Genomic DNA, 13,110 nt, shown 5'->3' on the forward strand with positions numbered 1-13,110 from the left:
GCAGCAGGATGGAGCTAAAATAAATGTTGGTTCCAGTTCTATGAAGCTTTGAGTATTTTGGATTAGTAGCACTGCTGTGTTTGTTGCATCATATTGCTGTAACTGTTTATATGCTTTATATATTCTGACCCATTTAGCAGAAGTCAGCCTGTTTAAGGCTCTGATATCTATTCTGTATGACTTAAAGCAGTTATGACATGGTCTGATTTTCTCACCCAATAAAGGAATATTTAATATATCAGTCTACTCTTCATTTTTATCAGAAACAGTTATCACAGCTTGTACATTTTCTTTTTATAAATATATGTAAGCAATGAGCCAAATTTAGTAATGCCAACATACTGAAGGAACAACATTTGTCTCTTATATATGATACACCTATATATGCACTGTCAATATACATTTTGAACCAGCTACAGACGTCAGAGTAACAACTGACTGACCCCCACATAAAGTGCGTTATAGTAGTCCACAGGGGAAGAAATAAAAGCATGGATCACGGTTTCAAAGTGCTGCCTAGAAAGAAAAGATTTCACTCTTGCCAGTCGCCTTAAACTGGAATGGTCCAACTTAAAACCAAGGGCAGTAACAACAGGTTTAAAATAAACTTCCAGGGGTTCCAAATCAAAAGAAGAGGACTCACAGGGGCCACTGGGTCCAAACACCAACAAATCTGTTTTCTTTTCATTCAAATTTAAAATGTTTAGAGCCAGCCAAGCTTTAATGTCATCTAGGCATGTCAAGAGAGGTTTTATTCAGATGCCATCCTTCTGCTTTAGTGGCAAATAAATTTGGCAGTCATTCCTATATACTTGTCTTTGAGTGAAGATTTAAGGTGATAAGACATGTAAATAACTGCAACTTGAATCAGTACTGAGGCTCAGTATTTGACAAAGAGTTCATGTTCACTGCTGTAATAGCTAATAATGACTAATATAATAACCATAATATTGGCCATATTATATTTACATTACCAAAGTGATATGACTTTAGTCTCATGAACAACATTAGCTAATTGTTATTTACTAACTAATCTTAAATGACTGTTCAGTACAGAAATGAAGCCCAAAAATCATGTTTTACTGTCCTGTGGTCTCAGCCTCAGATACTTATCAAATCACACAAAGCTCTTGTAGAAACAAACAAACAAATGAACAAAATATATTCTCCCTCATTTCTGTCAAACAAAGTTGTATGACACGTTTCCAGTGGTTAGTATCATGGTTGCTAGGCAACCTGGGAAGCGCGACGGAGACTAGACCGTCCCATACAGACAAACTTGCCGTTTATTTTGCAAATCGAGCTCAACACTGCCCCTAGCGTCCTGGAGCACTTCCGTTGTGATTTGGATTTTGCAAGTGTTTTGGAGTTTGTGCGTGCTATTTGGAATTTGTAAGTGTTTTGGAGTTTGTCTCTAGGGGCCACCGTAGTGTTCAGCTTACCGTACCTTATATCAGTTGTACGGAAGTAGCTGTCTATGTAAGGCGCTACAGCTTAAGCAGCTGCATGGCAATCACTTTCTGCCCGACGATCACTTTTTGGCACAACACCTGGAACTAAGGGGGCAAAACAATCGCACGAGTGCTGCTGTTTGAGGAAGAATAAAGTAGTCGTGATAAGCAAATCACATGACCACTTCAAGATGACAAAGCAACAAGGTGATATATACCAGTTTTTAAATTGTGTTGATAGGCCAGAGTCATGATAAACAATATTTATGCGTGTTTTTCTTCAATTGTTTCATCACGTTTACTGTCTAAGGACAGTGCTAGCAAGCACTCTCTGCTTATGACCAAAAACCCCCAAATCAAAACAAAAAACAGAAGTTTTAGGAGTGATGGCGAGAGAGAGAAAGAGAGAGAGAGAGAGAGAAAGAGAGAGAGAGAGAAAGACAGCAGAAAAAGAGAGAGAGTGAGTTTTGAGATGTGAGAGATTTGTGTAGTTAATGTGTTGTCTTGTGTAGTTAGTGTGTAGTGTTGTGGATAGTTTTGTGTTGTGTGTCAGAACAATGAGGCGACTGCTGTCTCCAGGTAGAAACAGGAGTGATACACCTGCTGCTGTCAGACCTGCAGGTATCAGGCTGTGATGTTCTCCTTTATAGTGGACAGAAATGATTTTTTTGGAGTGGCACAAATAATTTGTGTGGCATCTTATTGAATGCGGAACACCTGATTGTTATGTAAATAGTTTGGAATGGTTATTTAAAAAGGGGTAAAAGGTAAATGGCCGCAAATAACTTTGTTGTTTGCAAAACTTGTGCATAGGATTTTAAAATTGACCATTTATATTTGCATTAAATTTGTGAAATATGATTCATTAAACATATTTGTGGTTGAAAAGAATGATACCAAACCAAAGGCAAATACACAGTTTTTAAAGGTGAAATGTGGAGGGAAAATCTAAAGTAGTTAAAAATGGCCAATTATAGCCTGGACCTCAGAGGGTTAAATTATTTTTTTTAAAGTAACGCAATAGTTACTTTTCAAGTAATTAATTACTTTTAGAATCTTGTAACTCAGTTACTAACTAAGTTACTTTTTTTGAAGAAGTAACTAGTAACTATAACTAATTACTTTTTCAAAGTAACTTGCCCAACACTGGTCAGCACCACAGTCCAGGATGAGACAAGAAACATCCACGAATATATCACGAAGATCGCCCCAACTGACAGCGTGCGCAGCGAATACCTCAGGTTGCAGAAACCCAAGAATAAAGAGGAAGACGAGGAACCATCATGGAAGGACAGGCCCCTGCACGGTATGTAAATGGTAAATAGCCTGTATTTGTATAGCGCTTTACTAGTCCCTAAGAACCCCAAAGCACTTTACACAACCAGTCATCCACCCATTCACACACACATTCACACACTGGTGATGGCAAGCTACATTGTAGCCACAGCTGCCCTGGGGCGCACTGACAGAGGCGAGGCTGCCGGACACTGGCGCCACCGGGCCCTCTGTACCACCGGCAGATAGCGGAGGCGGCTGATATCCAGAAATCCCAAAGCTGGACTGAAAGACAGCACAGAGGCACTAATCATAGCAGCACAGGAACAAGCTCTGAGCACAAGATCCATAGAGGCTGGGGTCTATCACACAAGGCAAGACCCCAGGTGCAGGCTGTGTAAAGATGCCCCAGAGACAATGCAGCACATAACAGCAGGATGGAAGATGCTAGCAGGCAAGGCATAGATGGAACGCCATAACCAAGTGGCTGGCATAGTGTACAGTAACATCTGTGCTGAGTATAACCTGGAAGTCCTGAGGTCAAAATGGGAGATGCCCCCCAAGGGTGGTGGAGAATGACCGAGTTAAGGTCCTGTGGGACTTCCAGATACAGACGGACAAAATGGTGGTGGCTAACCAACTGGACATAGTGGTGGTAGACAGAAGAAGATGGCTGTCGTGACTGATGTAGCAGTTCCGAATAACAGCAACATCAGAAAGAAGGAACACGAGAAGCTGGAGAAATACCAAGGGCTCAGAGAAGAGCTCGAGAGGATGTGGAGGGTGAAGGTAATGGTGGTCCCCGTGGTAATCGGAGCACTAGGTGCAGTGACTCCCAAGCTAGGCGAGTGGCTCCAGCAGATCCCGGGAACAACAACGGAGATCTCTGTCCAGAAGAGCGCAGTCCTGGGAACAGCTAAGATACTGCAGGACCCTCAAGCTCCCAGGCCTCTGGTAGAGGACCCGAGCTTGAAGGATTGACTGCCCGCATGGGTGAGCGGGGAATTTTTATATATATGTATATACATATATGTATATATATGAGAGTGCGATATGGCCAAAAATATTTATCACGATATATATTTGAAAATTTGCGATAACGATATAACCGACGATATAATTGATGCGAGACAAAATACAACTCCACAACATTACTAGCGCAAAAAGACAACCTTCCATTTATTTTCACTTAAGCAAGAAGCTGGTTTTTATGTACATTAAAGCTTTATAAAAATTTAACAGTGCAAATTCCTTGCTGCAAGTTTAACCAAAAGGCATTTCCAGTAGAAATGGGCTGACATATCCTGAGCATAACCATGTATAATATCCACTGAAGTTAAAAAGAGGTGCTTTGCAACATTAAACTGCAGTGTGCAGTACGTATTTTTCGGACCATAAGGTGCACAGGATTATAAGGCACATTAAGCGAAACAAAGCAGTCAGATAAATCAAACTTTATTAAACTCATTCTTCTTGCTTCCTCCACTTCTGTACCATTGATTCATTAATGTTGAATTCTCTGGCAGCTGCTCTATTCCCATGTTGTTGCAGTATATTAATGACTAACCTCGTATTGTGGATGGATTATCTCAATTGTTCTCCTGACTGAAGTTTGGTCCGTTTACAGCATCCTGCCATGCGATTGCATTTGTCTCTAACCACGAGGAACCTTAACGTTAACTTTTATAAGTGGAAAAGTGTTAGTGTTCGTCCTCCAGCTTCACTGTTTATGTTATGCTAACATAGCTGTGTCGCAGGTAGCACATCATTATATACCAGCTAGCCCAACTTTAGTAACCCTACAAACGCCACTGCTGTTTAGTTTCCTGTCTTCATTTATGTTGGAAGTGATACCAGAGCTGTACGTTTGATTTTTTTCAGAAATCTCTCAGTCAGAACATGCAATATCATGCTTGGGTAACTAGCGAAACTAGCGAGCTAACTTCCGCTAGCTTCCTGCTAACTTCTAACTCTGTTAAATGTAATAAATTTTGTTTTCATGGATGCCTGGAAGTTAAACTTCATAGTTTCACCTGGTTAAGCAGCAATGCTGATCGTTTTATTAAAGATGAAAGAATTTAGACAGTTTTAACTCTCAGTGATGCTGCAGTGTTCGTTTGACCTGAGGAATACGGAGTTTAGGACCCAGATCCGTTGCCTGTCAACTCCCAAACCCTGCTCCAACTGTGGTAGCTGTCATCTGTTGCCCTCCTAAGTCTTATTCTGTTTTTATAAGTGACTTCGCCGATCTTCTGACTCACCTTGCTATTGTTTCCCCCAACATAATACTCCTGGGTGACTTTAACATTCATATGGACAACAGTGATCATCCTCTTATCGATGACTTTTTATCTTGTTTTGATAGATTTGGTTTTAACTTTAACTTTCCTACTCATACTAAGGGCCATACCATAGTTTGCTGCTCTGGACTTACTCCTTCCAACTGCAAAGTTGATGAACTACCAATTTCTGACCATTTGCTTCTCTCTTTCAATATCAAAATTACATTTTCTATAACCAAACATCCTCGCTCCATCTCTTTCTGGAATATTAAGAAAATTAACCCTGATACCCTTTCTACTGCCTTCTCTGGTTGTTTGCATTTTAATAACCTGCTCACCCTAGATGATTTGGTTTCCGATTATAACCACAGTCTCAATAATATTTTAAACTATGTTGCTCCATTAAAAACCAGATCTGTATCACTTTCCCACTCCCACAAAGCAAAAGGTTGACAGCTTGAACGTCCCAATAACAAAAAACTGGTCCCTCTGTCCACATGGAAATGTAATCATGTTTTGCATTATAAGGAATGTATCAGTCAAACTAAATCTGCATACTATTCTACCATTATTTGTTTGAACGAAGATTCCCCTAAGATACTGTTTTCACTGTTTAACTCTTCTTTTAGAGCACCAGATCCTCTCCCTTCTCACCTTTACTCATCTTCCTTTTGCGACTCTCTAATGTTATTTTTCTCTGAGAAAATCCACAAAATATAAAGTCCTGTCCTCTGAAGTTGCCTGTAGTTCTCCCTCTGTAATTCTTCTCCCATCACACTGTTTTTCTGCTTTCCAACTTCCCTCTGTCACTGATATTTCAGATCTCATCTGTAAGTCAAAATCTTTTACTTGTCAGCCAGACCCCATTCCTACAGTTTTGGTCAAAGCCTGTCTACCCTCTCTGCTTCCCCTCATATCTGCTATCATCTACTCTTCACTTACCACTGGAACTGTTCCTGCTCCCTTCAAAGTTGCAGTAATCACCCCAATACTGAAAAAAAAAAACAGGCTTAGATCCCAGTAATCTTGATAATTTCCTACTTCAATTTACCATTTCCATGAAAAATTCTTGAAAAGATAGTTGCCACACAACTCCACTCATACTTAACTAATAATAATCTGTATGAACAGTTCCAGTCTGGTTTTTGCCCCTTCCATAGCACTGAAACTGCGCTAATAAAAATAACAAATGATCTTCTCATGGCTGCTGACTCTGGTTTACTCTCCATTCTTATTCTTCTCGATCTGACTGCCACTTTTGATATTATTTCTCACTCAATTCTCCTCAGTAGGTAGGCTAGCCTCCATCGGTCTCTCCCATATCTCACTAGCCTGGTTTAAATCATACTTGTCTGATCGCACTCAGTTTAATCGACTTAAATCCTTCACTTCTCAGCCCTTTACTCTGGTCGCAGGCGTGCCCCAGGGATCTGTCCTGGGGCCCCTTCTTTTCATTATCTACCTTCTTCCGCTTGGACACATTTTTCGTAACTACAATATTCAGTTTCACTGTTATGTTGATGACACCCAGCTTTATTTGTCCACTAAACCTGATTCTGCTCTCTCCCCGTCCACCCTCACCCTCTGTTTAGCCAGACTAAATTCATGGTTCTCTTCCAATTTCCTCAAACTCAATAGTAACAAATCTGAGATCTCCTGGTAGGCACTAAACAAACACTATCCAGAACTAATAGCTTTTCTATTACAATCAATAACTCGCCGGTTTCCGTTTCCCCATGTGTGAAATGTCTGGGTGTCATCCTTTTAACTCACACATCAATAACATCACTCGGTCTTCATATTTCCAACTCCGTAACATTAATCGTCTCCGTCCTTTTCTCTCCCCACATGCCACTGTCATTCTTGTTCATAGCCTGGTCACCGGATCGATTACTGCAACTCTCTTCTTTTTTGTCTTGCTCAAAAATCTATCCACAAGCTTCAACGTGTCCTGAAGTCTGCTGCCCGTATTATCATCAGGCATCAACACACCCGTTTTGGCTCCTACCTCAAAGCACACTGTGTTCTGTTGATCTTACGTGCTGCACAATAATGTTTAATATTTAGTATTTACTGTCATATTCCCATATATCATTGTGATGTTGTTTATTCTATTACTCTTGTTTTCTTCTGCTTGTTTTCTTTTTTCTTTCTCAACAGGTGATCCAGGTGATCGATATATGCATTTTTTTTCTCTGCTCATTCTGTTGGTTTTTGTTTTTTGCCCTTCTCCCCTGTCCCTCTTCTCAGCTGTTTTTCTTTCCCTCTTTCTTTCTCCCTTTCTTTCCCCCAGTCAAGTCTGTCCCGTATTCAGCAAGTGAAAATAAAATAAACAATAAAGGAGAAAAAAAAGAAGAAGAAAAAAAAGAAAAAAGAATCTGTATTGGGGACGGTGGTGGTGGTCGTTGGGTCTGAATTGGGGAGGGTGAGGGTGAAGGGTGAAGGGGGGACAGGTGGAAGGTGTGTTGGGGGTTAATGTCTGAAGCAATGTCTCTGGGGAGGGGAGGGTGAGGCGTGGGAGTCTGTCCGTCTCAAACCTGCAGTAGAATGTGTTTAACTCGTTGGCCAGGTCTTTTTTTTGCTTCAACAGTGGGTGGGGGGCGTCTGTAGCTGGTGATTTCCTGCAGGCCCCTCCACACTGACGCAGGGTCGTTGGCTGGGAGCCGTTCTTCCAGCTTCTGGGAGTAGATCCTTTAAGCTGCTTTGATCTCCTTGGTCAGTGTGTTCCTGGCTTGCTTGTACAGGGCCCTGTCACCACTTCTGTAGGTGTCCCCCTTGCCTTACGAAGATGTTGGAGTTTAGGAGTGAACCATGGTTTATTGTTGTTGTATGTGCAAAAGGTCTCTGTTGCCACACAAACGTCTTCACAAAAACTGATGTATGATGTCACAGTGTCCGTGAGCTCATCCAGATTCTCAGATGCAGCTTCAAAAACAGTCCAATCAGTGCAGTCAAAACAGTCCTGCAGTTCCTGCTTTGCTGCGTTTGTCCACTTCTTCACAGTTTTGACTACAGGCTTGGCATGTTTGAGTTTTTGCCTATAAACTGCAATAAGATGGACCAGGCAGTGATCAGAATGTCCCAAAGCTGCCCGAGGCACAGAGCGATAGGCATCTTTTAGAGTGGTGTAACAGTGATCCAGTATGATGTTGTCCCTGGTGGGGCAGTCTATATGCTGTCTGTATTTAGGGAGTTCGTGGTTTAGGTTTGCTCTGTTAAAATCCCCAAGGATAATTGCTAAAATCCAGTGGCACCAAGGCATTATACAATAAAATAATGTGAATAATACATAAATAAAATAAATTCTTCTACAATATCCAACCCTTTTTTTTCTTAAATCAAACTCTTAAGAATCACATTAATAGAGATCACGTGACCCGTCGGCAGGAATGCCAGCATAGTTTTTAGCTCTGCACACATTGTCACTGTTTATCACTATCCTGTCATATAAATTAGTTATCTCGACGCCGATCCCACTATGGACACCTCTTCAACCAGAGACTCACGGAAAAGGGAGATTGCTCAGTCTCCCTTAAAGAAGAAGTTTAAAGATTCCTCTGTCACTAAGGAAGACCTCGACGAGGCTATTGCTAACGGTGTAAAGCTAGCACTTCAGGAACAACAAAAGTCCCTCGATTCAGTGGTTGCCTCGGTAGTCAGGGAAGCTATGGACTCTATCTTGATTCCTGCTCTGCGCGACCTACGCACAGACCTTCAAAAGACCAATGAAGTGGTACATAATGTTAGCGGGGAAATCGAGAGGGTAGCTGCAATGGCTAAACGCACTCAAGACCGAGTGGACTCAGTGCAAGCCGCCGCACGTGAGGACAGACGATCGGTTATCGATCTGAAGAAACAACTCGACCTACTCACGACAAAGCTTACAGATCTGGAGGACAGGAGTCGCAGGAATAACATCAGGCTTGTTGGCTTACCTGAAATGCTGGAGGGCTCGGATACAGTTGGCTACATTAAGGCTAATCTCCCCAAGTGGAGCCCCTCCAGTCGTTGGAGGGCCTAATCTTCAGATTATTACGGTGGCAGGACAGATCGGCAATTCTCAAAGGGGCACACAAAGCATATCCAGTGAAGCATGCCACCAACACCACTCTTCTTTTCTTCCCTGACTTCAGTCCGACTACAACAGCAAAGAGGAAGAGTTTCTCTCCTGTCATGAAGAAGGCTACGGCTATGGGCCTGGAACCATTCCTCATTTACCCCGCCATGATGAAGATAGAGCACGGTGGTAAGAAGATGGCATTCGAATCCCCTCAACTGGCAGAAGATTTCATTAACTCCCTGCCGCGAAAGCTGAACCCTGCAACGCCGCAGTGTGTTGATGGGGCCCCCGCTTTTCCTCCCGATCTAAACAGCGCGGCCAACAACGCTGGCAATCAGCATGCAGGAGAAGGCAACTTAGTGGACATGAATGACTGAACGCCGGTTAGTTGACCTGTTTTAGTTGCAGCAGGCCTCAACTAGGTTGACGGCAGGATCACTTTCATGGGTTAAGGTTGGTTACATTTAATTTAGCGACTTGCTTTGCCCCTACCAGTGGTACTTTTTATTTATTTATTTATTTTTGTATTTTATCTTATTTTGTGTATGTATGCATATGTATGTATGTGTGTGTGTGTATATATATATACAGGGAGTGCAGAATTATTAGGCAAATGAGTAATTTGTCCACATCATCCTCTTCATGCATGTTGTCTTACTCCAAGCTGTATAGGCTCAAAAGCCTACTACCAATTAAGCATATTAGGTGATGTGCATCTCTGTAATGAGAAGGGGTGTGGTCTAATGACATCAACACCCTATATCAGGTGTGCATAATTATTAGGTAACGTCCTTTCCTTTGGCAAAATGGGTCAAAAGAAGGACTTGACAGGCTCAGAAAAGTCAAAAATAGTGAGATATCTTGCAGAGGGATGCAGCAGTCTCAAAATTGCAAAGCTTCTGAAGCGTGATCATCGAACAATCAAGCGTTTCATTCAAAATAGTCAACAGGGTCGCAAGAAACGTGTGGAAAAACCAAGGCGCAAAATAACTGCCCATGAACTGAGAAAAGTCAAGCGTGCAGCTGCCAAGAGGCCACTTGCCACCAGTTTGGCCATATTTCAGAGCTGCAACATCACTGGAGTGCCCAAAAGCACAAGGTGTGCAATACTCAGAGACATGGCCAAGGTAAGAAAGGCTGAAAGACGACCACCACTGAACAAGACACACAAGCTGAAACGTCAAGACTGGGCCTGGGCTGTTGTTACTGTACATATATAAGATACATTTGTATTATTTTATTTTATTTTTTATGCAAATATTTATATTTTATATTAAGTTTTTTTTCTCGCTTTATAAGATAATTTCACTCAGTCAGGAGAGTGTGGGATATACTTACCCACTTAATTTTCGTTGACTATGTGTGCACGTCTGACCCTCAAGTTTTTTGTGTTGGAGTGGAAGGACCGGTTACGAATCAATCAGAAGTTTGTGTTTTAGCAGACCTATGGAGGGAGCTCTGTGCGGTCTGCACCAGTTTTTGTATATAGTTTTTTCCTCCCCTGTCCCCTCCCTTGCAGACATATCTCTATGCAAAGTTAAAATTCCAGTAGCACTAGTGAAACATTGCAGTACTTGGCAGGGGTATGGTGGCCTTATATTTTACTACACATTGACGTTCCTCTCTTGCTATCTTCACATTGGGACCATTCTTGGACACTTGCCGTACCGATGCTACCATTGATTATTCTGTCACTTAAGGTTAATGGTCTTAACTCCACTATTAAGTGGACACGTGTCCTTGAGTACCTATACCGTAAAAAGGCTGACATTGCTTTAATCCAAGAAACACATCTGAAACAAGGTGATGTGGCGCGTTTTCAAAACAAACACTACAAACTAATAGCTTCGTCCTCTGCCCCAAATAAAACCAAGGGTGTCTGTATCTTGCTGAAGAGAAAATTCGACCTTACTACCAGGTATAGCCCGAGTGATGAAAACGGCCGGCTGGCACCTGTAACTGGCAGCATCTTAAACCATAAACTGGTATTCGTATCTGTATACTGTCCAAATGAGCGAGACAGGGACTTTTTTACTTATATTGCCAATACACTATTAGAATACTATGATTATTCCATAGTGTTGGGTGGAGACTTCAATGCCGTCGTCAACCCCGTTTTAGATAAATCTCATCCAGATGCAGTAGCTAATCTCTCATCTTCTCTGTTGAATACACTTATAAAAGATCTTAATCTCATCGACCTTTGGCGGATGCAGAATTTCGACATTAGGGATTATACATTCTTTTCTAATAGACATAAGACATTCTCTAGGATAGATTACGTTTTTGTTAGTCCTTCCTTAGTTTCAGGTGATACATCTATTTCTATTCAGCCGATCTTGATATTGGATCATTCAGCTTTGTTATGCTCTGTCGATCTGCCCAATTTAAAGAATAGGGCCCCCAGGTGGCGCTTTAATACGTCCCTATTAACTAACTCTACCTTTCTCAGCCTGCTTAAGCTCCAGCTGAAGGATTTTTTAGATATCAACGCTAATGAGGATATCGACCCACAAGTCTTATGGGAGACTACAAAATGTTTCATTCGTGGCTTTTCCATCTCATTCTCCTCCATGTTGGCAAAAACAAAACTTGCTCAGGTGTCCAATCTAGAAAATCAGATGGAATCTTTACAGAATCTGCAAAAACTTAGCCAGTCGGACGATCAGTCTACACTCCTAGCTTCACTAAAAGAAGAATATGATGCAATAACCTTGTCCAAAGCAGAGTTCATCTTGCATAGAACTAGACAGAAGTACTATTTTGAATCAGAGCGTCCTAGTCATCTGTTGGCACTTGTGCTTAAAGAATGTGAAACAGTCCATTAACACCACTTTCTCGTCATTTTTTGTAAATCTGTATAAATCAGATATCAATTTTACGGATACTATCTGTAATAGCTTTCTCGAAAATCTGGATCTACCTCATATTCCACAAGCAGATCAGGATGAGCTAGAGGCCCCATTAACTCTAGATGAGCTGCATAGAGCGCTGAAAGACCTTAACAAAGGTAAATCACCTGGACTGGATGGCCTTCCGCCAGAACTATTTCTAGAACTTTGGGATACAATAGGCTCGCTCATGCTTGGCTCATTTAATTTTGCAATCCGGAACGGGTCTTTCCATAGAGACCAGAAAACAGCACTTATTACCCTTCTCTTAAAAAAGGGAAAGGACCCTCTTGAGTGCTCTAGTTTCAGACCGATATCTCTGCTCACAACTGATCTCAAAGTATTTGCAAAAGCTCTCGCATTGCGTTTGGAAAGAGTTATCCATGTTTTAGTCAATGCAGACCAGACAGGATTTATCCGAGGGCGGCTTGCATCTGGTAACATAAGATGGCTGTTGCACATCATAGATGCTGCTAACAGCTATCAAAATCAATGTGCAGTATTTTCACTTGATGCAGAACAAGCCTTTGATAGGCTAGAGTGGGACTATATGTGGATGGTATTAAAACACTTTGGGTTTAAGCAGAAATTTGTTGCTATGATTCAAACACTATATCACTCACCTCTTGCTAGTGTCTTAACAGGGGACCTGGTCTCTCCCCCTTTCACGCTGCAGCGTGGAACGAGGCAGGGTTGCCCTCTCTCTCCTCTCCTGTTCTGCCTCTCTCTAGAGCCCTTAGCACAAGCCATTAGACAGTCCACAATTTCTCCCATAAGAATTGGTGGTCAAAATCATATCATATCTCTATATGCGGATGATATTATTCTGTTTTTGGACAACTATGAGACGTCCATCCATTAATTAAAAACTTTGACCATTTCAGCTCTCTATCTGGCTATAAAATAAACTGGTGGAAATCTGCTTTGATGCCTTTGGACGTTAAAGCTACGAAAGTTTCCTTACCCGGTTGTGTTCAGAGCACTTTTACTTATCTGGGCATTTCAATTCATAATAGTATTCCAAAGATAATCAAGGATAATTTTACTACTATGCTAAATAAGATCAAATCCGACTTTCAAAGATGGGACAATATAAAAACTTCGCTTCAGGGTAGAATCAACACAGTAAAGATGAACATACTGCCACGGCT

Source organism: Aulonocara sp. 'chitande type north' Nkhata Bay, linkage group LG9 (genome assembly GCF_057382095.1).
Source record: "Aulonocara sp. 'chitande type north' Nkhata Bay isolate Kocher_YH1m ecotype deep benthic linkage group LG9, A_spYH_male_GT1.1, whole genome shotgun sequence".
In the NCBI taxonomy this organism is placed as follows: domain Eukaryota; kingdom Metazoa; phylum Chordata; class Actinopteri; order Cichliformes; family Cichlidae; genus Aulonocara; species Aulonocara sp. 'chitande type north' Nkhata Bay.